The 24542-nt window shown below is 41.5% G+C and overlaps 1 protein-coding gene across 1 annotated transcript in view; it reads left to right on the forward strand.

The window, feature by feature from the left end:
- The window catches only part of ERICH6B (glutamate rich 6B), a 172885-nt gene that overhangs the window by 76816 nt on the left and 71527 nt on the right, over nucleotides 1-24542 (forward strand). The gene's annotated exons all lie outside the window — the stretch shown is intronic.

The following is a 24542-nucleotide window of genomic DNA, read 5'->3' on the forward strand; positions in this document are numbered from 1 at the left end:
AACCCGTGCTGGTCCCGGACTCCGCTACCTGCTTGCCTTGACTCTCCTGTTGTCGACCCAGATTGCATGACCTGCACCTGTGCCGCCTGCCCTGACCTATTGCTTGTTTGACTTCGCCTCTGCCTCATCCTTCGGTCCTGCACTGTTGCTCCTGGTTAGGGCTAGGACTGCTGACTATGGCTGTACCTCTGGTATCTTGCTCTGGTACCTCCTGATCCATCTGGACCAGCTGCCTTGTGTGCCACTCCTCCTCAAGAAGTAGCGACCTGGTGTTCCCCTTGGGAAAGCCTACCCCCACCATCAGCGGTACTGTGAAGAATGAGGGGTACACTTAGAGGAGGAAGGACAGGTGGCACAGTGGGTTCACACCCGCTGGTTTGTGACAGGCAGCAGGTGTTCAATATGTCTACAGGGGAATATCCCTTTAAGCTTTAATTACATAAAACTGGACAATCCCATTAAAGGGGTTGTCACATGAAAAGAATCCCTTTTCCAATGGAAGCTACTATGGCTGCAGATGAAATGCAGCATTACATGTGTAATACCCTCAACCTGGGGTCTCTGAAAATGTCATGTTATGCTATGTTATAAATTGTTTTGTTAAGTACACCTGCACTGATATGGTATGGTTGGTAGGGACACAGCTAACCACCCTGTTCCTCCCCTCTTGGTAGGAGTGGGCGGGTCCTGTTACCTGCAAAGAGGGGGAGTTCTATCTAAACAGCGTAGAGGAGGAAAGCACAGTTAAGAGCTCCTACTCCAAGGGTCTTAGGGACCATCAAGTGATACAGTTCTCCTGTGAAACCACTACTCCAGAGAGACTGAATGAGCACCAGGACAACTGGAAAGCTACAGCATGATACAAACAACAGAGTGACCAGCGAGTCACAGTTTTACAGACCCTGTCTCTGGTGAGGAACTACAGTTCAGACACCCATCACCTACAATAAATAGCATCCAGGCTAGAACAACTCCATGCCTGCATTACACATTTGACATCTGCAGTATATCCATAATTGCTAGCGTATAGCTGTTATCCAGAAGTGTAAGAAACATAGAATGTGTCGACAGATAAAAAACATTTGGCCCATCTAGTCTGCCCAATTGTCACTGCCAGTTCTGTGAGAAGGTCTGACAGACGTCCTTCTCTACCTCTTGCATGATGTTCTTTGTTTTGGTTTCACTTTCTCATCTCATTTCCTTCTCCCAGGTGTCACCTATTTAGACTAATCCTCTTTCCTTTATATTCCCTCCCATACTGCCTCACTTTGCAGTTTATACTACTTCCTGGATTGAAGTGTTCACTGCTGGAGGCTTCTGCTGCTGCTTGTTCAGATAAGTCCTTTCATTTATTGTATTTCCTTGCTGGCTTGATTCTAGGTGACCCTGACTCCCTCTGTATGAAGTGCAGGGAGCCGGTGGTCGTGTCCCCTCACTATTATAGGGTTTTCAGGTGTCACACAGTCTTAGGTACGTGGGCATACAATCGTCTATCTTTGAGACCCTTGTATGTGCTTAGCAGTCAGGGTGAGCTCTTAGGGTTTTATAGGGGTCACCTATAAGCTCCTTAGTTTGGGATCAAGCCAGTCGGACGTTTATTCATAACTTCCAGCTATCTGCAACATCATCCGTGACACCAATATACTGAATACTATGAATAGCCCCTGGCCCTATCTTATATGAAGGATGGCCTTATGCCTATCCCATGCATGCTTAAACTCCTTCACTGTATTTGTAGATACCACTTCTGAAGGAATGCTATTCCATGCATCCACTACTCTCTCAGTAAAGTAATACTTCCTGATATTACTTTTAAACCTTTGCCCCTCTAATTTAAAACAATGTCTTCTTGTAGCAGTTTTTCTTCTTTTAAATATTCTCTCCTCTTTTAACTTGTTGATTCCCTTTATGTATTTAAAAGTTTCTATTATATCCCCTCTGTCTCATCTTTTTTCCAAGCTATACATGTTAAGGTCCTTTAATCTTTCCTGGTAAGTTTTATCCTGCAATCCATGTACCAGTTTAGTAGCTCTTCTCTGAACTCTCTCCAAAGTATCAATATCCTTCTGGAGATATGGTCTCCAGTACTGAGCACAATACTCCAAATGAGGTCTCACTAGTGCTCTGTAGAGCGGCATGAGCACCTCCCTCTTTCTACTGGTAATTCCTCTCCCTATATACCCAAGCATTCTGCTAGCATTTCCTGCTGCTCTATCACATTGTCTGCCTACCTTTAAGTCTTCTGAAATAATGATCCCTAAATCCCTTTCCCTGAGGTTAGGACTGTATCACTGATTTTATATTCTGCTCTTGGGTTTTTACGCCCCAGGTGCATTATCTTGCCCTTACAACATAAAATTTTAGTTGCCAGATTTTTGACCATTCCTCTAGTTTTCCTAAGAAAAAAAGAGAGTTATCAGCAATATAGCATATCTGTGGTGTCTTAATTGCCACTTTACCTCATCATCTAGGGAAAGGGTGGGGAACCTCCGGCCCGCGGGATCAATTCATCCGGTCCCCTGCCAGAGCATATAGTGAAAATGGTAATGACCGCTTCTATTGTGGAAGTGGTCATTAGCATGCAGGAGGCACAGAAAGGTGAGAACAGCACTGCACTGGCTGTCCTCACCTTCCCTGGTCTTCTTCTGGCTCCGCTCTGTATCCTGACACATACAGCATCAGGACGTAGTGCACATAGATGTGCACTATAACCTGACGCTCTGCGCTGTCAGGTCACAGTACAACACGGCAGGAAGAAGACCAGGGAGGGTAAGTGACTTCCGGAACTGGAGAGGTAAGTATATTTTTTGATTTATTTCTTTTTATCGTCTGATCTGACGTCTGTTTGGATGCTGGGGAGGTCTGATAGGGGCTGAGCTGAGGCTAATTGAGGGTGGTGAAGGTCTAATCTGAGGCTGGGGGTCTGATCTGAGGATGGGGAGGGTCTAAGGGGGGTCTGATCTGAGGCTGGGGGTCTGATGGGGTCTGATGCTGGAGAGGTCTGATCTGGGGCTGAGGGGTCTGATCTAGGGATAAAGATTGCAGTTTGCACCAACTACTGCTGGATGTGCCATAAGTTACATTTTGCAAAGATAGACGTTTATACTTTTACTTCTGAACTGATCCTTCAACCACCTTTCCACTGCACCTATCCACTATGACACATCTCATCAGGGCCATTACCACTCCTATCCTCCACACCAGCTCCTTGGGGACTCACTGCACATGCCTACATCCAAGTATATATACATTGACAGCGTTTGGCATTTGTGATGAGGATTTCACTGCCTGTTCCTGTCAAACTACAGAGAGCGTGGCAGTTGCAGAGAAAGCAGAGCCTGTAGACAACTCCCTTGTTGCTCCTATAAGCTCATTTGCATATATTAAAACATATTTGTTTTCAGTGATGCGGGCACATATGAACATGGGACCAACACAGATGCCTTCAGCTGCCAAGCGCACATGTAACAGGTCAAACAGTTTCATAGGTACAGATCTGCAGACAGACCGCCTTTAAAAGGGTTGGCCAAGTTATAGAAAGAAAAAAAAACACACTGCAAACCTGCTGGTCAGGAATGTATACATTTGATACATATGATTTAGCATATACATCTAGTACTGGTCTGCCCCCTGTGTTTGCATGCAGTTGCAGAACTGTGGAGGCTGGGGGATGTTCTTATGAATATTTTTGGATGTCAGTTAAGACTGCTTTTCCCTTCTCCTGGACTGTCTCGGTTCTCTTTACAGAACACCATCCATCTGTCAGGCTTCTCCCCTTAGCTGACACAAACATATTCATCTTCTCATGCTGCAGCTCTTCCCAGCAGTTACTGACTTCACAAAGACATTTTTATTCCTTTGCTTTCCTGGCCATTTAACCCCTTCCCCCTGCATGCATTTTGGGTGTTATTGTCCAAGCAGAGTAGAGTAGTCTGTTGCATAGCCTGCCAGAGAAGCATCAAACTTCTGTGGAGGCCTGCTCCTCTAAATAACTTTGGCGCTTCCTCCGGCAGTGCAGAGTTTCTTGCCAGTCTTAATAAATGCCCCCCATTGTTATTTTTTAGGTTTTTTACTACTTTTGCACAATAAAAATCCTTCAAGACCCATAGCTATTTTATAGTTAGCCGTGTGACAGCTTGATTTTTGCAGGATTACTTGTATATAATTTTTTATGCCATTCACATACAGGATAAATTCCATGATATTTTCCTTTTCAATAGAAGGGTGAGATCTGTGGCAAAACCGTATCAAATCCACACCAAAAACTGCAAGTAACCCATTTGTTCTTGGTACCGTTTTGGTGTGGAAACACACAGAAAACCACAAGGAAATTTATGCAGCCGTGTGCAGGTACCCTTAGGCTCCAGTAATGTACAGTGGGGCAGGCGCCCACATCAGCCCTCAGTACTGATATGCCATGCACATGACTATGACTGGTGCACGCTGGCTGCTGGCAAGCGCCCTTCATTTAATCTCTATGAGGATGCCTTCTAAATGAACTGTGCATGTCTGACAGCTGTCAGCTAATGATGGATTATGCATGGGCGTTCCAGCAGATGAGACATCAGTAGTGGCGACCGTGCACCGGAACATGGCTTGTCGCCCCAACATGCACAGCCTGCAGATCAGATATCAGTGATGTTCCGTGCACTGCTTCCTCTTGCAGAGCTAGGCTGGAGAATGGAAAGTCATCATGGCAGGCAAAGAGGGTGATATCAGAGGTCACATGATGCTCAGCGAAATATGAGAACCGGGCACTGTAGAAGAAGTCAAATTAAAATCCATTACTTTAATTTAGAAATAGAATTATAGAAATAATAAAAGAATAACTTGGACAACCCCTTTAAACGGAAAATGGTGGTTTGTATAAAAGATTAAATTCTCATGTATCATAATGAATATTTTTAATCTGTATTCAGTAAACCAGAGTGCTGCAATTATAACGTCCCAAGTTCCTGTATTTCTTGTCAGGATGTTTACCTACAAAACTTCCTGTTTTCATCAGCTTCCTGGTATGCTAACCAGACCCAGCATGCTTTGCTCTGTAATGTTTTACAGGGCTTGCCTCTCCTAACCACATGGAGAAGGAAGGTGTAGTGGGTGTGACCGGTGCAAAGGGAACAGTGTGACTAGTGGAGCAAGCCCCAAGAAACATTACAGAGAAAAGAATGGTGGGCTTGGTTAGCAAACCCAGCAGGAAGCTGAGGAAAACAGGAAGTTCTGATTGTAAACATCCTGCCCAGATGAAATGATGGAGGAAACAAGGGAGGGAAAGCATAGGCATGAAAAACATACTTGTGGCATAAATATTCACTGTTTGGGGTACTAAAGGCAGATTAAAAAATACATTGTTAAAGTGGACAACTCCTTTCAGCTGCACAAACACATGTCGGCCAAACACTTATTCAGTTGACACCAATCCCCCCCCCCCCCCTAACTCCCATACACATGCTTGGCTAAGCTTGCATGTGTTCTCAGTAAGTAGTGCAGACTTAGCCACTTCTGGTGGTAACTTATTTTATTTGAGAACAAAGTATTGGGTATTTGGAAATCCAATATGACCAATCCTTCTTTCCCTCAACATCTGCTATAAGAGGAGAATCAAGGAGATATGTTAAATGGTCAGCCGATTCCTACATAATCTGCAAGTTTGGCCACATTCATCTAATATGTAGGGTCACCTTTACAGAGCTCAGTATTGGTTGACTAATTTTTATATTGCTTCTATCATGGAGTAAAGTATATTTTATTTCAATTTGCTCAAATTATTGTTATAGTAAATCATTGCTAATTGAGTTAAATGAAAAATATACAGAAAATGTGCACAAAAGCTTAATATATTTTTAGTTTCAAACCAGTCTCTAGTTGCTTTGAACTTTGAAACTTCAAACTTTTACTGACTGCTGCATTGCCGCATGCTGTTGATATAGGTCTGAAGAAATATCTTTTCATAGCATTCTGTCTTCAGAAAAGAATCTTCATGGGTTTAGACCTGTAGAGTTCTCTACACAATGTATCTGCTGCTGGATTGCCATAAAAAAGTGCCTGTATGAGCGATAGGAGGTTATTTCAAATGCCACACACCACAGTTAGATATGAAAGATGTACTAGTTGTTTTGGGGGCTGTGCTACCTCTCTCGCTTTCCAGATTTGATGATATTTCATAAAGCCCCCTGTGTCAGTATCACTGTAGATTGAGACAATAAAAAAGATTTCTATACTATGGGCAGAGGAATATTTTAACAGAGTACATAAAATATGAATTCTTCTGCTTGTTCACAACCTTCATACTTAAGGTAAATCAAACAGATTGGGTCACAGTGACACATTTTATATGTCCCCGGGGTCAGGAGGCAGTAAATAACAGGGTAAGACTAGTTCATTCCCTTTAGACCAGAGTTTTTCATTTTTAATGTGCAGATCACACAGAGCCTGAGAAAATAAAATGCTTTGGTAATAATATTTTTAGTACTATTTCCTTCTCTGCTGCACTGAAGAATGAATGCATTGTCTATTCACTTTATTTTATGAGTGCTCCTTAATCCTTTTCTCCTAGAGGGCTTTCCAGGAGCTCCTGCAGTATATAAAATATTTAGCAGTGAAGGTTATTATAAAGTGTTCATGTGCACTGGTTACAATGTGAGTCTTCAGTATTTACTAGATAGCAAGAAGCCGTGACTACACGACTTGTCATGCAATGAGATGCAATGATGTTGCATTGCAGAATTATATCCAATTGTTGCAAAAAGCGTACATTGTGTCTGGCTGTGCTACCAGTAATGACACTAAATTCTAAAGCTAACTATAAAATCACTTGATAATGCTTCACACACATTTTCCATCTCTGTGCTCTTTCCACAAGAATTGGGCCAATTCCCTACCACCTTGTTTTCTAACAGCCAGTTCCAGACTACGGTTGCTTGGGCCCACCAGAGGAAATTATTTTCAGGGCCCATCTCCCTCCATGCTACTTATGCTCTTGTGGCACATGCTGTTAAATATATTCTCTGTACCACCTCGATTTCCCCCTTAAAAGAGTCCATCTGAGACACCGGAAAGAGTATATTTAGATGGTCACCATGTAATACTAAATTTCCCTGCCATTGTGAGCTGATTGCCTTAGGGTTAGCAACCAGACTGATTGCCATGGTAGCTTCCTTTTGAGGAGTGGCATCCAGATCACTAGTATGACTTTTATGTCATGGCCCTTAGAATAGAATGGTCAGTCATTTCTGAAGTATCTTAGGAATACGACTAGGTCGAAAAGGACTGAAACTAAGAGTAGAACTTGAGTTATCAAAGTCGAGTTGAGTTACGGATGTAGCAGGGTTAACACACAAACTCTTTCAGATTTCTTAACTCATCATGTTATCTTGAAACAAAAGCCATTGAAAAGCAAATTGAATGTGTTTACTTAATGCATTTAGTTTAGATAGTAAGTCTCATAAAGCATGTGTGTTACCTCTACTACATCTTGTATCATCAAGTGAATGAACTTCACCCCAGTGTGCAAAACTAAAACCAACCCATTCTCATGGGCACCAATGTGGTCAGGACTCTGCCTGTCAATGTTAAAAACCTAATCAAGTCAAAGGACATTGGGAAAGATTTATTTTTTACTTAAACTAATGCAAAGAAAAGCTGTCAATTACAATCAATCAGAACATTAGAACTTGTAGCTGATTGGTCGTTGTGGTTGTCGCTTGTGTGAAGACCAACCAGCTCCAGTGGGTGCACAGACATGCAGCAGACACCTCTGAGTCTAGTGTCTATAAAATATAGAGCCTATGGCTCTATATTTTATTTATGGATGCCGAAATTCTCCTACATTTACTCTACGGTTGAGGGTATCTCCTGCAGTTTTTGCTTGCACCAGGTTTGATAAATCTCCTCCATTTTGGTGAGGAAAACCCTTTAACTGGGTTACTTTACAATACTATACAAATTTATTATTAAACATTTCAGTATTCTGCATTTGCCCTTTCAGTCCCTAAAGCATGTAACTTTAATTATGTGTAATTGGTTTCTGAACTATTTTAAAATCTAGTCTAAAAAAAACTGTAAAAGTGCAACATTACTATTAATAATACAATTAATGCTACTGCTTCTTTTAATAGTTTTTTTTTTAACCTTTCTATTAATGTATTCAATAGGAAATGATCTTTCTCTAGCAACAATGTATTGGAACAGGCATTCTTAAACTTAGATTTACTTTGAATTAAAAAAAAATAGATTACATATTTAACAGAGTTCGGGTGTTAATATTAATAGCTGGAGCACTTAGATCTCCCAGCACTTTCAGATATAATTAATACATTCATTTAATTTTAATCTTAATCGCTTAATTGTAAAGAGATATCGCAGCAGAAGATTAAAAGTGTAGTTGACCTTGCTAAGATTTGATCTTTTAACCTCCATGGATTTGGGCAATAAAACCTCTTAAAACACAGGCATATCATATTTCCCTGTGGTCTCCTATGCAAGTTAACAATATCTGGATATGACCTTCAAATGTTCAAGGCTTCACGCACCTGTACAATATATAACTTTATATATAATATCTGATAGTTGTTCATTGTTACTATACTTTTACATTTAATAGAAATTCCAAAGTCAAATTTATGAGACTATTAATTCATGTTATTCCGTGAGAGATTATGTCAAATGATGACTTTCACTCATCATAAATGAAACATCACTTTAAGTTCCTCTTCTTGCTGTCTCATGGCAGTGAACACAATGACCAAGCTGACCTACTTCCAATATACACAAAAAGCTGTACATATTGGAAGTAGCTACAGTTCAAATACAACTGCCATATATGACTTATTTCCCCAATCACAATGAACTGCCAGTACACAGAAGTACCTCCACCTCTACAGCAACCAACGAAGGGGAGACCTAAAATGAGGTTGAGTGGGCTGGGACACAGGCAACTAATATATATATATTAATAAAGGACTTAAATGAGAAAGCTGTTCAGACCAAAAATATTTAATAAGACGTTTCTACAAACTACGCATACTATTATATAAAAACAGTATTGCATAAAATACATAGTTTAACTAAAATGTTAAAGAACATTCTTGAGTTAGCATTACAACATTCCAGCTAGTAATTACTCATTTATAACCTCCCTAAGAGCATGCTAGAAGAAGAAAACCACATGTTCATGCGAACATCCATACAGCAAAGGTACCCAAAAGTTGAGATTCGAAACTTAGAATAAACTGGGTTTTTACCTTATATTATTTTCAATTTTAAAAGGGATGTCCAAGTTTTTTCTAAGTGATGGCCTATCATTAGTATAAGGCATCAATAGCCTATTGGTGGGCATCCGACATACTCCCGCTTATCATCTGGTCTGTGTATCTCTGTTGATGGAAGTCAACGTCGGGACTACACAGCACCAGCAAAATTGTAGCAACAGGAGCTCGCTACTACAGAGTTGCTCCTATTGAAGTCAATGGAAGCAATGTTGTAGTAGCAAGCTCCCACTGCAACAATGTCCATGTTAGTGTGTGGCTCTGTTGCTGGCTTCTGTCGATGGAGCTACACAGACCAGCTAATCTGCAAGGCAGTAGAGTGTTGCTTAAAAAACGCTGCAGAATTCCTTTAAGAACAAAGACCCTGTCAATGCCATGTAGGGAAAATGTAATGATTCCCTTTTAGGAGTAGAAGAAGCCAAGCTGACTACACACACTCAGTAGCTGCATGTTACTATACCTTCCATCTTATTGGTTGGGCATGCTCATAAAGGGTCTGTTATAGTGGTCTCTGTCAGGAAATAACTAACTCCTTAGCTGTCTGAGAATATCCAACTCTGTAGTGCCAGTAGATGAAAATATTTAACCCTTCCAGTGCCAGAAAATCAAGCAGCTCATTGTGTGAAATTTTATATATCTCCATTTACAGATGCATTTCAATAAATTCGAATATCATCTAAAGTTTAAAGAGATTGTCTAATCTCAGACAATGGTGACATATTGCTAGGATATGCCCTCATTGTCTTATAGGTGCGGGTCCCACCGCTGGGACCCGCACCTATATCGGGAACGGAGCCCCACAAAGTTGTGGCTAGAAGACTCTGGTCCAGCCACCACAAAGCACGTTCCCCATAGAAGTGAATGGGAGCACACCGCGCATAGCCAGCCACCGCTCCCGTTCTCTTCTCTGGGCTTGACGTAAATAGCCAAGCGAGCGATCAGCTATTTTTGGTGGCCCCATAGAAAATGAATGGAGGGCAGCTGTGCATGTGCAGTGCAGCCCCCACCACTTTCGGGACTTCATTTTCAATATAGGTGCGGGTCCCAGCATTAGGACCCACACCTATAAGACAATGGGGGCATATCCTACCAATATGCCCCCATTGTCTGTGATGAGACAACCCCTTTATTTCAGTAATTCAATTCAAAAAGTTAAACTCATATAACAGTGATCTTTTTCAAGGGTTTATTTTAATGATGATTTTGGCTTACAGATACTGTACACCCAAAAGTCAGTATCTTAGAAAATTGACACTCAATATCTGACATGAAATCAGAATAAACCTTTCCTGTTTTTGGTCAATTATGATTACCATAATTATTATTATTTGCCAAATGCCAGAATGATGAGAGAGAGAGAGAGAGAGAGAATGTTTTAAGGCATCTTTATTACTTTCTGCAATGTCAAAAGTTTACATACACTAAGATTACTAGGCATTTAAACAATTCTGGACTGCCCATATGATTATGTCTGTTAGGTTTGTTGGTAATTAGAGACACACCTGTGGATGTATTTAAATGTTTGTTTGTTTGTTTTGTGGATCCATTGTAACAATGCCTGTCCTTATCTGCAACATGGACAAGAATAGGACATAGCTACACTAAAGCTGCGTTTCTGGACAGAAATTGCTGAGCGCTATTATAGGCCATCAATACTGATCACTCCCACCAATCAGCAGAGTGATGCCAAGGATGCTCCACATTTCTGCAAGTCATGCACCCTGATTTTGGGTCACACAGACGCACTGGAGGACATTTACTGTCTTATGCCACTATACTGATGTAAAAAAGTCACCAATTATGGAGCATGACATATGTGTACCATAATTTGCAACTTTTTAAGCTTCTTGGCACTTTTCTGGACAAACTTCCACCACGTCCTCACTCAAGTATGGCAGAGCAGATTAGCCCCATAGATGCTGTGGGTGATTAGGAAGCACAGCATCTAGGGGGTTAACAGGGCAGCAGAGTTCATGATATAATCATAATCCTAGTATAATTCACTCCTCAAAAAGAGGGCACCATCTATTAGACTCATAATTTTATCCTATACATTCAGCACAGTACTAAGATTTCACTGTCACAGCGCCATCTATTGGAATAAAAAGCTTGATCCTGTGTTAGCTGTTGGAAATTTGGAGAAGTGGACATACAGAGTCACTGTCTGTTCATTCAGGAATTGAATAAGAGCATTTTGCATGCTGCACCACGCACACTACTGCTCATTTAAATAAATCTGAATGTTAGTAAAACATTTAAATAAAAACTCAAATAGGCTTTCTTTTCCATTTGACTTTTGGCAGGGAATATGCCTGCAAGAGATGAAATTGAAATCTCAATCTACCATTTTCAGCTTCTACATGGTGTTTTCATTTGATTTATGATTTTGACGTGAAAAGCCCACTATAGGAAGAGGAAAATTAAAGTTGGAAAAGAAAATTCTAATGGAGGAATTGTATTTTCTTTTTAATTTTGGCATGCATTTTGCAGACACTAGATGAAATTAAAATGTTAAAACATTATTTTAATTATAATTTTAGGTTTTTTAATTTCATTTTATTTTGGCAGGTTTTACCTCCCATATATTCTGGCATTTGGCAAATAATAATAATTATGGTAATTCTAATTGACCAAAAACAGGAAAGGTTTATTTCGATTTCATATCAGATATTTAGAAAAACATGCATATGTATATTTTTATATAGTGTATGTAAACTTCTGGTTTCAACTGTATATAATATATGAGCTTCACTTTTTGAATTTAATCCTGACATAAATAAACTGTTTGATGATATTCTAATTTATTGAGATGCACCTGTATTTCTCAGTCTGAAGAGTACCCCTTATATTGTAAAGTCATGTAGGTCTACTGTAAGAACACCATTAAATGGTGTGGATGCTTCAGCTAGACCTGGAACAGAACCTGAACCAGTAGGTGGTGGCATACTTGGACAGCACCCTGCCACCCCACATTGAAGATCCACTGGACTACTGGGCAGCCAAACTGGATTTGTGGCCACAACTGGCAGAGTTTGCTCTGAAAAAAATGTCCTGCCCGGCCAGTAGTGTGGCATCAGAACGGGTGTTTAGTGTGGCGGGGGCCATAGTTACCACAAAAAAACTTGCTTGTCCACCCAAAATGTGGAGAGACTGTCCTTTGTCAAGATGAATCAGGCGTGGATCAGCCAGGATTTCTACCCACCAATCCCTGATGCATCAGACTAGATCATCCATTGTGCCACAACAACACTTTGACAAAAGAGACTGGTTTCTTCTGGCAACCTGCCTCAGCTACTATTCTGATGCTGACAACTGCCTGATGCCACATATCTGATGCCAAGTACTCCTTCTTTCACCCACCATCTTCAGCTGGTACTGGTATTGCCACCCACCTCCCCACTCTGTCAACGGGTCACTCTGTGGTCTCCTGATGCTGCTGCCACCTCACCACTCAGGTCTCCTGATGCTGCTGCTGCCACCTCCACACTTTTATTGTGCCACTCTGTGGCCTCCTCCTGATGCCACTGCTGTCATCACCTCCACACTCTGTCATTGTGCCACTCTGTGACCTACTGATACTGCTGCCACCTCCACACTGTCATTGTGCCACTCTGTGGCCTCCTCCTGATGCTCCTGCCACCTCCAGACTTTGTCATTGGGCCACTCTGTGGTCTCCTCATGCTGCTTCCACCTCACCACTATGTCATAGGGCAACTCTTGACTTCTCATGCTGTTCCCACCCTCCCCACTTCATGACTGGGCCACTATTTTGCCATTCGGCCTGGCTGACATCATCATTTATTTGAGCCTTCTTCTGATCTGTCAGAAGGAAGGAAAAATGAGACGCACAACGGATCTTATCTATGTAACAGCTGTAAGGCCTGCATGACATGATCCTTATATTGCATCAGAATTGGCTTATGATTTGGTAGCCAAAAGCAGGAGTGGGTACAAAACACAATTCTATTTACGTGTCAACTATGTTTTAGATCCACTTCAGTTTTTTGGGCTTTAACAATACTGATGGTTTGCTGACCAAATGCTGACCGAGTGAAGGCGTATGTTCAACAGACAGAATCTGTTTTTGGGGGGTTATTGTTCTGACGGATCAGAGAAAGGGCAAAATAATCAGTAACGTCTACACAAATTTACTGCTGACAGCCACTCCACTCTGTCGGGGGTGCTCTACTTGTATAAGCATTTAATAGAACAGGTTCTGTAGAAATCTATGTGGAATCAGTGAATTGGTGTAAAAGGAGTGTGCTTTTTCACGCTATAGTAGGATCTTGGGCCTCTGCATGGTTCTTTATACCTGGTGCTAACATTGACCTGTAAGGCTGAGTTCACACTTGAGTTATTTGGTCAGTTTTGGCCCTGTAAACTGCCCAAATAAGTGAAGTGTGCAGTGATTCTAAGAGCGACGCCTCTCATCTACATGTCATACTGACTTACAGTATTATTTCACTACCACAGCAGACTCCCTATGCATTTTACTGCAAGGCACAGTGTTATACACCACTATAAAGACTCTGCAGCCAGGAAATAGCCGTTTTGTAACGCGATTTGCTAAAAATTAATTCGGATCGAACCAATTTTTTTTAGAAATTTAGGCGAACCGGCCGAATCAAATTTTTTTGAAATTCGCTCATCTCTAATCTTTAGCAGCGTCAGTACTCCTGCTTTTCATCATTCCATAACTCACTTTCCAGAATATACCTGCCCATTGGGTCCTTGGAAGCCTTGTTTTATATCTCATCTATAGAATACCTGCCATGTGGCCTTTCAGATCACTTGCCCATCCGAGTAGAGTTACAGCTGATGCGGGGAAAGGGACGCATCAGCTGTATACAAAAAAATTAAAATAAAAAAACTCATCTCTCTGATCTATAGACATCTATTTAATAAATGTAACTCATCGAGTTCTTTGCCAGTGAAAGATAAATGGGAACGAGACGTTGGTGTCATCTCCCAGGAACAATGGGATATAGTCCTGTCCTTAACCCCTCCTCTTATGCTCAGTGAGGCACAGGGATTATCCCATATATACCTGGTACATAGAGCATTTAGAACCCTTGCATTCCTGTACAATATAGGATAGAGGACAGATTTAAAATTCCCCAGATGTGAAGGGGCAGATGCTTCCTTGCTGCACATGTTCTGGGAGTGCTCTGAGCTGAGGACCTACTGGGAAGGAGTAATAAGGATCATTGCCAAAACAACCCAGATACAGGTGCCATGAGATCCTACGGTCTGCGTACTAGGAATTTTAAATTCACCAGGAATTTATGATAAAATATTCTTGTGTATTCAAAGAATGTTTTTCCAGGCAAGAGTGTTGATAGCTAAGCATTGGATACAGAGTCACCTGCCTACCAGACAGGAATTTGTGAACCACTTAAATGCAATTTTACGATTTGAAAGGGATATGCCCTGCCAATTTTATGAAAATATGGCAGGGTTGGTTTGTGGTCCCTGGATTGGCATCTGTGGCATTGACAAGAGATTGTTTGAGGGGGCAAATGTCCATAATGGGGCAAATGATATGACCCCGTGGGACACCTCCATGGCTCTTGGCCTGTTAATACAGCCACACCTAATGGTATACTTCTCTACATTCCAATGTATAGGATAATTTCACATCGTGCCTACTATATTAGACTACAGTATGTTTTTTTTAAGCTCTTTCCGATGTGGTCAGTCATAGTCGTCTCTCCGCAGGATAGTTACTCAGGGCGAGGGGTATTCGCATAATATGGTTTCTGTATCTTTGTAAAAATGATTCCGAAACGATGAACTATTTGTATATGTAAAACTTTATTTCAATCAATAAAAATTATACTTGATAAAAAAAAAAGATCTTTGCAGCTCCTTCAGAGTGACCAAGGGCCTCTAGGCTGCTTTTTTTTTATTACATGGACGTTTAGGTGGATGGCCATATCTTGGTAGGTTTGCAGTTATGGGGACGGTATTGAACATCTTCACTAATCAATTTTTCTACTAATTTGATATTTACTAGGATATTCACTGTCACTACTTCTGGGTACTTATATTGTTCCGTTTATTATTTTTTGGTACTGTAGTATAGGTCTCCTATAAGGGCAATCTTATTCTCAGGTCATCCTTCCCTGCTAGGGTCCTTTTAGGGTCACTAGAAGGCACGAGAAACTGGATCACCCTTATCAGGGCGGCTATTCCGTATCTAGGTAGGGACTTCTACATCAGGGCCAAAGTTAGGGACATCATTCCCTTTAGGCCCTATTAACATATTCTAACCCTCACATAAACAAGCCTCAGAAGGGTTTTACTACCAGACTTAGATTTTGATTTTCTTTTCTTATTCATTATTTTTCTTTTGTATTTATGAGGGTGTATTGACTTTTATATAATAGCATTAAAGGTTATGTTTTAGAATGGTGGCATCTCTGTGAATCCTTTGTTATACAACCACATTCTACTATAGAATCCCCTGAACAGGATTATGTTCAAACTGTGAATAAAATAGGTTTGCAGTTATGCCATACTCCTTCCATTTTCAGATGATGGATTGAACAGTGCTCCTTGAAATTTTCAGAGCTTGGGATTTTTTTTATATCCTAACCCTGCTATGCACTTCTCCACAACTTTATTCTTGACCTGTCTGGTGTGTTCCTTGATTTTCATGATACTGTTTGATTACTAATGTTCTCTAAACAAACCTCTGAGGCCTTCACAGAACAGCTGTAGTTATACTAAGAATAAATTATACACATGTGGGCTCTATTTATTAATTAGGTGACTTCTGAATGAAATTGGTCACACTGGATTTCATTTTGGGATATCACAGTACAGGGGGCTAAAATGCACGCCACACTTTTCAGATTTTTATTTATGAAATTTTTTTGAAAATCATGCATCATTTTCTTTTCACTTCACACATACTTGCTACTTTCTTTTGGTCTATCACTTAAAATCCCAATAAAATATACTTAAGTATGTGGGTGTAACATGAACAAATGTGGAAAAGTATAAATACTTTTCAAGGCACTGTAGTGTGCAAATGGTATGTTGACATAGTGGTAGATAGTTATGTGAATGGAGATTGTTGGGGGTCTGCAGTCACTTGTATGCTCAAATATTTGCAACCAGGAAAATGAAATGAAATGGTCGCATTTCTCAAATTCTTGTACTAAGATTTGGGAAGGTACTACATCTGAGCAGTTTTGTAATGTAGATGGGGTGGATAGTCCCTACAGGGAAATTTCCAAGTGGACCAATGCCCATGGGTCCGTCCTAACTGTCCTGACGTCCTTCATCAAGTTACATTTTTTTCTTTGAGTTGCCAGTCTGCCTCTGAATGTAGAGTAATAGATCAACAGCTTATAATACCAATTTGTGGTGCTATCATCCAATTTTAATCCCTAAAACATTAGAATGTAAGTAAAGTGCAATAGACAAATGTTATATCATCAGACTAGCAGGGGCAAGAGCAAGCATCCTTATTGTACACCACTGGTATTGAAAAAGGGACCCAAGAGTATTCCATTCATCTGAACTCTAGCTGAAGGACATTGATAAAGGGAGACCATTTTACCAAGTAAAGCAAGTCTCATGCTTATCTGCTGAAGAGAGCTTTTAATGAACAACCAGTGGATTTTATCAAACATACTGTAATTTTGCATGTACAGAGACTGTGCAGATTGGAATAGCTTTTTTACATAAATGAAAGAAAGTGTTATCAGTGTGCTATTGCTCATCCATTATGATCAGGGGTGGTTCACCCCTGATCATAATGGATGAGCAATAGTAGAAAGAAGCAATTTGCAGTGGTTCTATTAATCGATAGTGTGTGCATGAGGAATGCCACTTTTTCTGGCCACTTGTATCTGGGATTTTTTAGCAGATTTCCGTTGTACTTCGTGGAACATCTAGTTTGCAGATCTCTCAGATATGGTGGATAGGGACTAGCAGCCACCCACTGCACACAGAATGTAAAGGAGAAGTTGCTTCCAAAATTTCTCTCACTCACTCAGAAGTATGTCAGGATCATGAAAGTCATTACAGAAGTATAAATCTCCTATGCAGCTGTGCAGTCTATTTAAGCATCTCACACATGTTACTGCTCACTCCTCCCCCCTCCACTCTCACACATAGACCTACAGGTATATTGACATGTATATTATGATCCTTCTGTGGAGCTGCCCTGTCACGAGACAGAATTCAAAGCATTTTTCAAAGTAAAAAGCAATTAGCAAGTGGGGGATGTAAACAGCTGATAAAATTAGAACTAGACATTTCTAACTGATATAACATATTACACATTTTCTTGTGGTCACTTTTACTATTGATTTATGTAAAGTTGTGTGAAAGTACAGTGACTCTTTAATATCTGTGTTTAACGGAACTAGGTGATAGAGCATAAAGTGGTGCCTTTCTTGTTCTTGGTACAGACAGTGATGTGTGCCTCTCAAGAGGCAAAAGGGAAGCTGTCAGAAATAGTTAAAAACCTTAATAAAAAAGGGCAGCAATTGTTCTAAAAATGTTTAATAGAAGGGAATGATATCAATCGGGCCTGAGACTGCCTCTGTGAATGTTTTTTTTTTAAACAGTCTTTCCAAGGATTCTAATGAAAGGAGGACTGTAGACATTATATAAGCACTTACTTGTGAGAAAAGTCTTCTGAAGCCATATCTGCTAATGAGCTTCTAAGATTGTTTAGTTAGCTGTAGAATGCTGAGGAAATGGAACCATCAGATAATTCAATGAAAGGGAAATAAGTTGACTGAAGTTTAGGATATAAGAAATTAGCTAGTGTTTGAATTTTCATAATAGACTTTGAATGTGTGATCTTTATGTCGCTTCAAGGTTTCATTCAAAAGAACCCTCAGTTATCTCCTGGCTTCGAATAAATCTACCAAGTTTTGGGAAAGGTTATTTTGCTTATGAGTAGAGTTGAGCGAACACCTGGATGTTCGGGTTCGAGAAGTTCGGCCGAACTTCCCGGAAATGTTCGGGATCCGAACTCGACCCGAACTTCGCCCCGAACCCCATTGAAGTAAACGGGGACCCGAACTTTTCGGCACTAAAAAGGCTGTAAAACAGCCCAGGAAAGGGCTAGAGGACTGCAAAATGCAGCAAAATGTAGGTAGGGAAATGAATTCAAATAAAAAATAAAAATTAACCAATATCAATTGGAGAGAGGTCCCATAGCAGAGAATCAGGCTTCATGTCACCCACCACTGGAACAGGCCACTGTCAGATATTTTTAGGCCCCGGCACCCAGACAGAGGAGAGAGGTCCCATAGCAGAGATTCAGGCTTCATGTCATAGCAGAGAATCAGGCTTCATGTCACCCAACACAGGTCCTGTGGGATCCATGCCTGGTTCATTTTTATGAACGTCAGCTTGTCCACATTGACTGTAGACAGACGGCTGTGTTTGTCTGTAATGACGCCCCCTGCCGTGCTGAATACACGTTCAGACAAAACGCTGGCTGCCAGGCAGGCCAGCACCTCCAAGGCATAAAAGGCTAGCTCTGGCCATGTGGACAATTAGGAGACCCAGAAGTTGAATCGGGCCGAACCATCAGTCAGTACGTGGAGGGTTGTGCACACGTACTGTTCCACCATGTTAGTGAAATGTTGCCTCCTGCTAACACGTTCCGTATCAGGTGGTGGTGCAGTTAGCATGCTAACCCTGCCATCAGAGGAGCAGCTGTGTTGCGACCTCTTGCTCCTCCTCTGCCTTCACCTCGGGCTTCCACTTATTCCCTTGTGACATTTGGAAATGCTCTCAGTAGCGCGTTTACCAACGTGCGCTTGTACTCGCGCATCTTCCTATCACGCTCCAGTGCAGGAAGTAAGGTGGGCACTTGTACCGGAGATCCAGAAGGGTGGCAACCCAGTAGTCCGCACACGTTAAAATGTGGGCAACTCTGCTGTTGTTGCGCAGGCACTGCAACATGTAGTCGCTCATGTGTGCCAGGCTGCCCAGAGGTAAGGACAAGCTGTCCTCTGTGGGAGGCATATCGTCCTGCGTTTCCCCCCAGCCACGCACCAGTGATGGGCCCGAGCTGCGTTGGGTGCCACCCCGCTGTGAACATGCTTCATCCTCATCCTCCTCCTCCACCTCCTCGTCTTTCAGTAGTGGTCCCTGTCTGGCCACATTTGTACCTGGCCTCTGCTGTTGCAAAAAAACTCCCTATCAGTCACTTCTAAGAGACTGGCCTGAAAGTGCTAAAAATGACCCCTCTTCCTCCTCCTCCTCCTCCTCCTGGGCCACCTCCTCTTCCAATAGTAGGCATGGCTGTGATGGCCTCTTGGGGCAAGTAGTATGACGCTTGTTGATTGGCTGCTTTGCAGCCTTTCAAAAAGCGCCAAGAAAGCGCCAAACACCGAACCCGGACTTTTACGAAAATGTTCGGGTTCGGGTCCGTGTCACGAACACCCCAAAATTCGGTACGAGCTATACAGTTCGGGTTTGCTCATCCCTACTTATGAGCGCTCTCCAGAATATCTATGAAATAAAGGGATATTGATGCCACCAACTCTGGGTGATGTCAAAACATTCTGTTTAACTAGAATATGGGATTATGTGCTATCTGACAACTAATAGTATGTATGTACAAGTATAAGTAGGAGATAAACTAATCATTTAATGATCTGTCTCAAAATTTTCATGACTTTTTATGGTATATTTTGTTTTAGTTTTTTTGTACCTTTAGTCGTTTGCTATTACAATAACGATTAACTTATAAGTTAGCATACAATAGCTACCAGGGACATCCTGACTCAGGGCCATCCAGGGACATTCAGGAGGTTCCTGATATGGGATCGCCCCTATCAGGGCGGCCATTCCGTTTATAGGCAGGGCACAAATAGTGAGAGGGTCAGCTATAGGGAGAGAGCCCATAGCTATATATTAGGCCAAATCTCTGCCATTCCTAGCCCCAAAGCTAAGTATCAACCTAATGATATCTTCCATCTTGTTTTCTTATTTTACTGCTATGTGATTTGTGTTAGAGGGTTTGTAGCTATTTTAGATAGATATTAAAAGTTAAGTTTTATGGGTGGTTACCTGTGACATTGTTAATTGGAATTTGCACCCCCAAAGACATGAGACCTGCAGACGGGTTATTGTCTGAACTGTGAAACTCCTAGAGTATAAATATAGCAGGTTCCTACACCACCATGAACATTGTAGGCTTAGGTAAGGCGCAAAAGAGGCAGTTCTGTTTAGTGTTAGATATCCATCTGCAGAACCCACCTTGACCCCGGTAGATGGGCCCGACACGTTTGATCAAAAATGTGCGCAAAGAGCTTCTATTTTTCATGTATAGTCGGTATAGTACCACTTTAATCCAGAATAATCCCTAGTTCTATTGTTTGCATGTGTAATGGTGTGCTGCCATGCGTTTTTTGTTTGCTGTCTGCATGCTATTTTTATGGATGTGCACCTGTGACTTTAGATGTGCTAGTTTAAATGTTCTTGCAGTACTATTAATTTTATGGATAAGTATACTCCCTTACATTTTCTTTAAAAGGACCGCGCTGCACCCGGACATAGCTGAAAAATCCTCCTTTCCAGATCTCACAGGAATTTCTTGAATATGGGTAAGCGATCAGCTCACTAAGTACACCTCTGCTCCAGGTAACCTTATGAGAAATCAAGGTGCCACCAATAGTGAAGTACATTTACACGAGGTTCCAACTGCAAGGTTTTTATTATACTTACAAGATGGATAAAATCACATGTGGTGTATACAAATCAATTCACCCGACCCGGGTTTCGCTTTGTGAAGCTTCGTCAGGGGTATCTACTACGCCTACCATGTATGGTGGATGTATGGTGTTTTGATATTATTTTAATTGGTATTATGTTTAATGCCATGTGATCAGTCTGAAGCAGTTCAGATATGTTTGTAATTTATAATTCATAATGTAACCAATTATTTGGTGACCCAAAGGAGGTCTATATGTGATATTTGTATAATTAATGTTTTTGATGTATTTTTTGGATGTATTAATGTTTGTACATGATGATTTTAAAAAGGTGTAGCCTATCAGTGGCAGATATATAAAGACCGCCTCTTGGTAGGCGTAGTAGATACCCCTGACAAAGCTTCACAAAGCGAAACCCGGGTCGGGTGAATTGATTTGTATACACCGCATGTGATTTTATCCGTCTTGTAAGTATAATAAAAACCTTGCAGTTGGAACCTCGTGTGAATGTACTTCAGTATTGGTGGCACCTTGATTTCTCATAAGGTTACCTGGAGGAGAGGTGTACTTACGTGAGCTGATCGCTTACCCATATTCAAGAAATTCCTGTGAGATCTGGAAAGGAGGATTTTTCAGCTCTGTCCGGGTGCAGCGCTGTTCTTTTAAAGAAAACGTGTCGATAAATGTGAACATTGCCCACTTCACTACTGGAATTCGTGACGCACCGAAAGAAAGGCAACGTACCTAAGGCTGTTTGATATATTTTATATATATTTTATTTGCATACTCCCTTACATGCAGGATCTGCTGGATATCAGTTAAGCTTAATCATGTAAAGCGTTTTCGATAAATTTAGTTAGAATGAGAACTGGAAGAGTTATTTTTGGAGGTGTCTACAGCACTGTCCATTGCAAAGTCGACATCACCAGCAGTCATTCAGTAAGAGACTCTAGTGCCACTAGGTATTCCTAACCCTCACACAGCTGATAGTATAAGATTCAGTGTCAATAATGTGACTTTGCTCGTAAGATAGCACAGAAGCTCTGTAATTGCATTGCTGCGAAATCGAGACTTGGTATGTGACTCGTATTGGTATGCGGTTCCTGTTGAGCAGATGCATAGCACCAAGGGGTCAGGAAAAACATGTTGTGAAAAACAAAACAAGGTCAGGCAGAGTTTGTGCGAATCTGTGAAACAGTGCAGCGGTCAAGCAATGAAGGGTCAATACTGTAATCAATCACAGGTCAGGTCGGTACATGGGAAAACGAGTCACAACACCATTGCAGGAATTACCAAGCTAGAATTACTTATTGCTCAGACACCCTGCCACAGAGGAAAGTGCATTAAAGGGGTTTTCCGGGTTCATAGCTGAACCCAGACATATCCCCTTTTTCACCCAGGCAGCCTCTCTGAGATGAGCATTTCACTCTCCAATGCTCTCCCTTGCCCTGTGGCGAATCACGCAGGGCAAGGGCTTTTTCATTATATCCGGTGACGTACCGGGTCTCTGCTAGGCAGAGGCTTCCGCCTAGCAGTGAGCCCGGTGATATCACCGGCACAAAAGGGCAGGCTTTTGCACTGCCCTAGCCTGTAAAATAGTCTAAGGCAGCACTTAAGCTCGCCCAATAGTGCTGGTGACGTTACCGGCAACACTGCTAGGTGGAAGAGTGCGCCTAGCAGTGCGCAATACAGCACAAGGCAAGGGAGACTATCGGAGCATGGAATGCTCCGATGCTCATATCAGAGGGGCAGCCTGGGTGAAAAAGGAAATATGTCTAGGTTCAGCTATGAACTAGGACAACCTCATTAAATAACATGGGGCATCCAGCCATAGACTGGAAAAAGTAGGGTGTGCACATGCTGGCCTTTTAAGACCCAGGAAGAACACGCATTAGCTACAGGCAGGGAGAGCAGACGCTGCAGAGAAGCATAGGCTATGACCGGCAGCAGAAGGACAAGACTGTTGGTGATGCAGAGGATGGGCAGCAGGTCGGGCCACCATACATGACCAGGAGGGTGACTGCAGCAGCATCCATGCCCCTCTGGAGGAGCCATCACAGGCACGGGCCTCCATAGTAACAGGGTGATTATTAAGCAAGCCAAAACATCCCAGGGTGGCCTTATTCTCTTAAAGCTAACTTAAAGTAAGAAAAAATTTGGTTAGTTTCGGTTATGCCACATTTCTGCTCCTTGAGCAATTTGAAAAATAATTTTTTGAGGAAAGTTCACAATTTGTCAGGCAACAGCTATTTGCATGGGAAAACTGTGAATACAGTAAGTTACTGGAATGTCCTGTCCTCATGTGTAATATACTGTACCTTTTTATATAAAGGATAGGACATAAAATATTTGTTTGCATACATGCTTGACTTAAAGTGGACCTATCATGTTGAACAAGGTGTTTGACCTGCAGGCAGCATGTTATAAGAGGAGGATGAGCTGAGCAGATTGATATATACCGGTAGTTTTATGGGAAAAGATTCAGTATAAGGCCACGTGCACACGACCGTATGTGTTTTGAGGTCTGTAAATTGCGTATGCCATCCGTTTTTTTTTTGCGTATCCATTGTAACAATGCCTAAAACAATTTGGGACATGTTATATTTTTTTTGCGGGGCTACGGAACGGACATACAGATGTGGATAGTAGACAGTGTGCTGTCCACATTTTTTGCGGACCCATTGAAATTAATGGTTCTGCATCCTATCTGCAAAAAAAACGGAACGGACACAGAAACAAACAACGTTCGTGTGCATGTAGCCTAACTTGTATTTTATTCATTTGAATTCTTGCTCATTCTGGGCTTTGAAGTCAAGGAGACGGTCCTATCAGTGATTGACAACTTCCCTTCCATGACTGTGTATACACAGATAGCTGTCAGTCACTGATAGGACCGTCTACTTGTCCTCAAAGCCCAGAATGAGCATACATTTAAATGAATTAAATACAGGTTTTACTGAAACTTTTCCTATATAACTTGATATCTGCTCAGCTCCTCCTGCTCTATAACATGCTGTCTGCAGATTACACTGTGCTTTGATGGCGACAGGTTCCCTTTAACTGTACATTTCACTGGCATACATATATGCAAATAGAACAGGCTTGCAATATAACAAGGTCATTTTTCTTGAAAACACAGAAATATGCAGACTTTTAGAGATCTTTGTTTCTCGGTAAGTTCTGTTCCTATCCTGGTGTTTGTCCAAAAAAACACTAAATGACCATATGGCTGTAAACCTTTTGGCTTCAGGCTCAGCATGTGACACCACTCTCACAGCCCCCTGCACCCTTCTTACAATTAATTGACAGGGTTGGCACCGAATCTAACAATGGCTTCCAGATAATATATCCCTCCAGAGAGTAAAATGACGGCTGTTTTATCTGTATGAATAAGCTGAGTAGTGATTTGGACGGCTGGCCTGACACTGTAATAAAAAGATGTCAGGCTCAGTTGTGTGTCACTGAGCCAGGCTGGGTCTTATCTAAGACTACAACTCAACAGACCCAGATTTACTGAGCCCTGGTATAGTCAATTGAATAAACATTGAGGCTTTGCATTATAAATCTCTGCCATGTGTTT

The sequence above is a fragment of the Bufo gargarizans genome, chromosome 3, assembly GCF_014858855.1.
Source record: "Bufo gargarizans isolate SCDJY-AF-19 chromosome 3, ASM1485885v1, whole genome shotgun sequence".
NCBI lineage: Eukaryota > Metazoa > Chordata > Amphibia > Anura > Bufonidae > Bufo > Bufo gargarizans.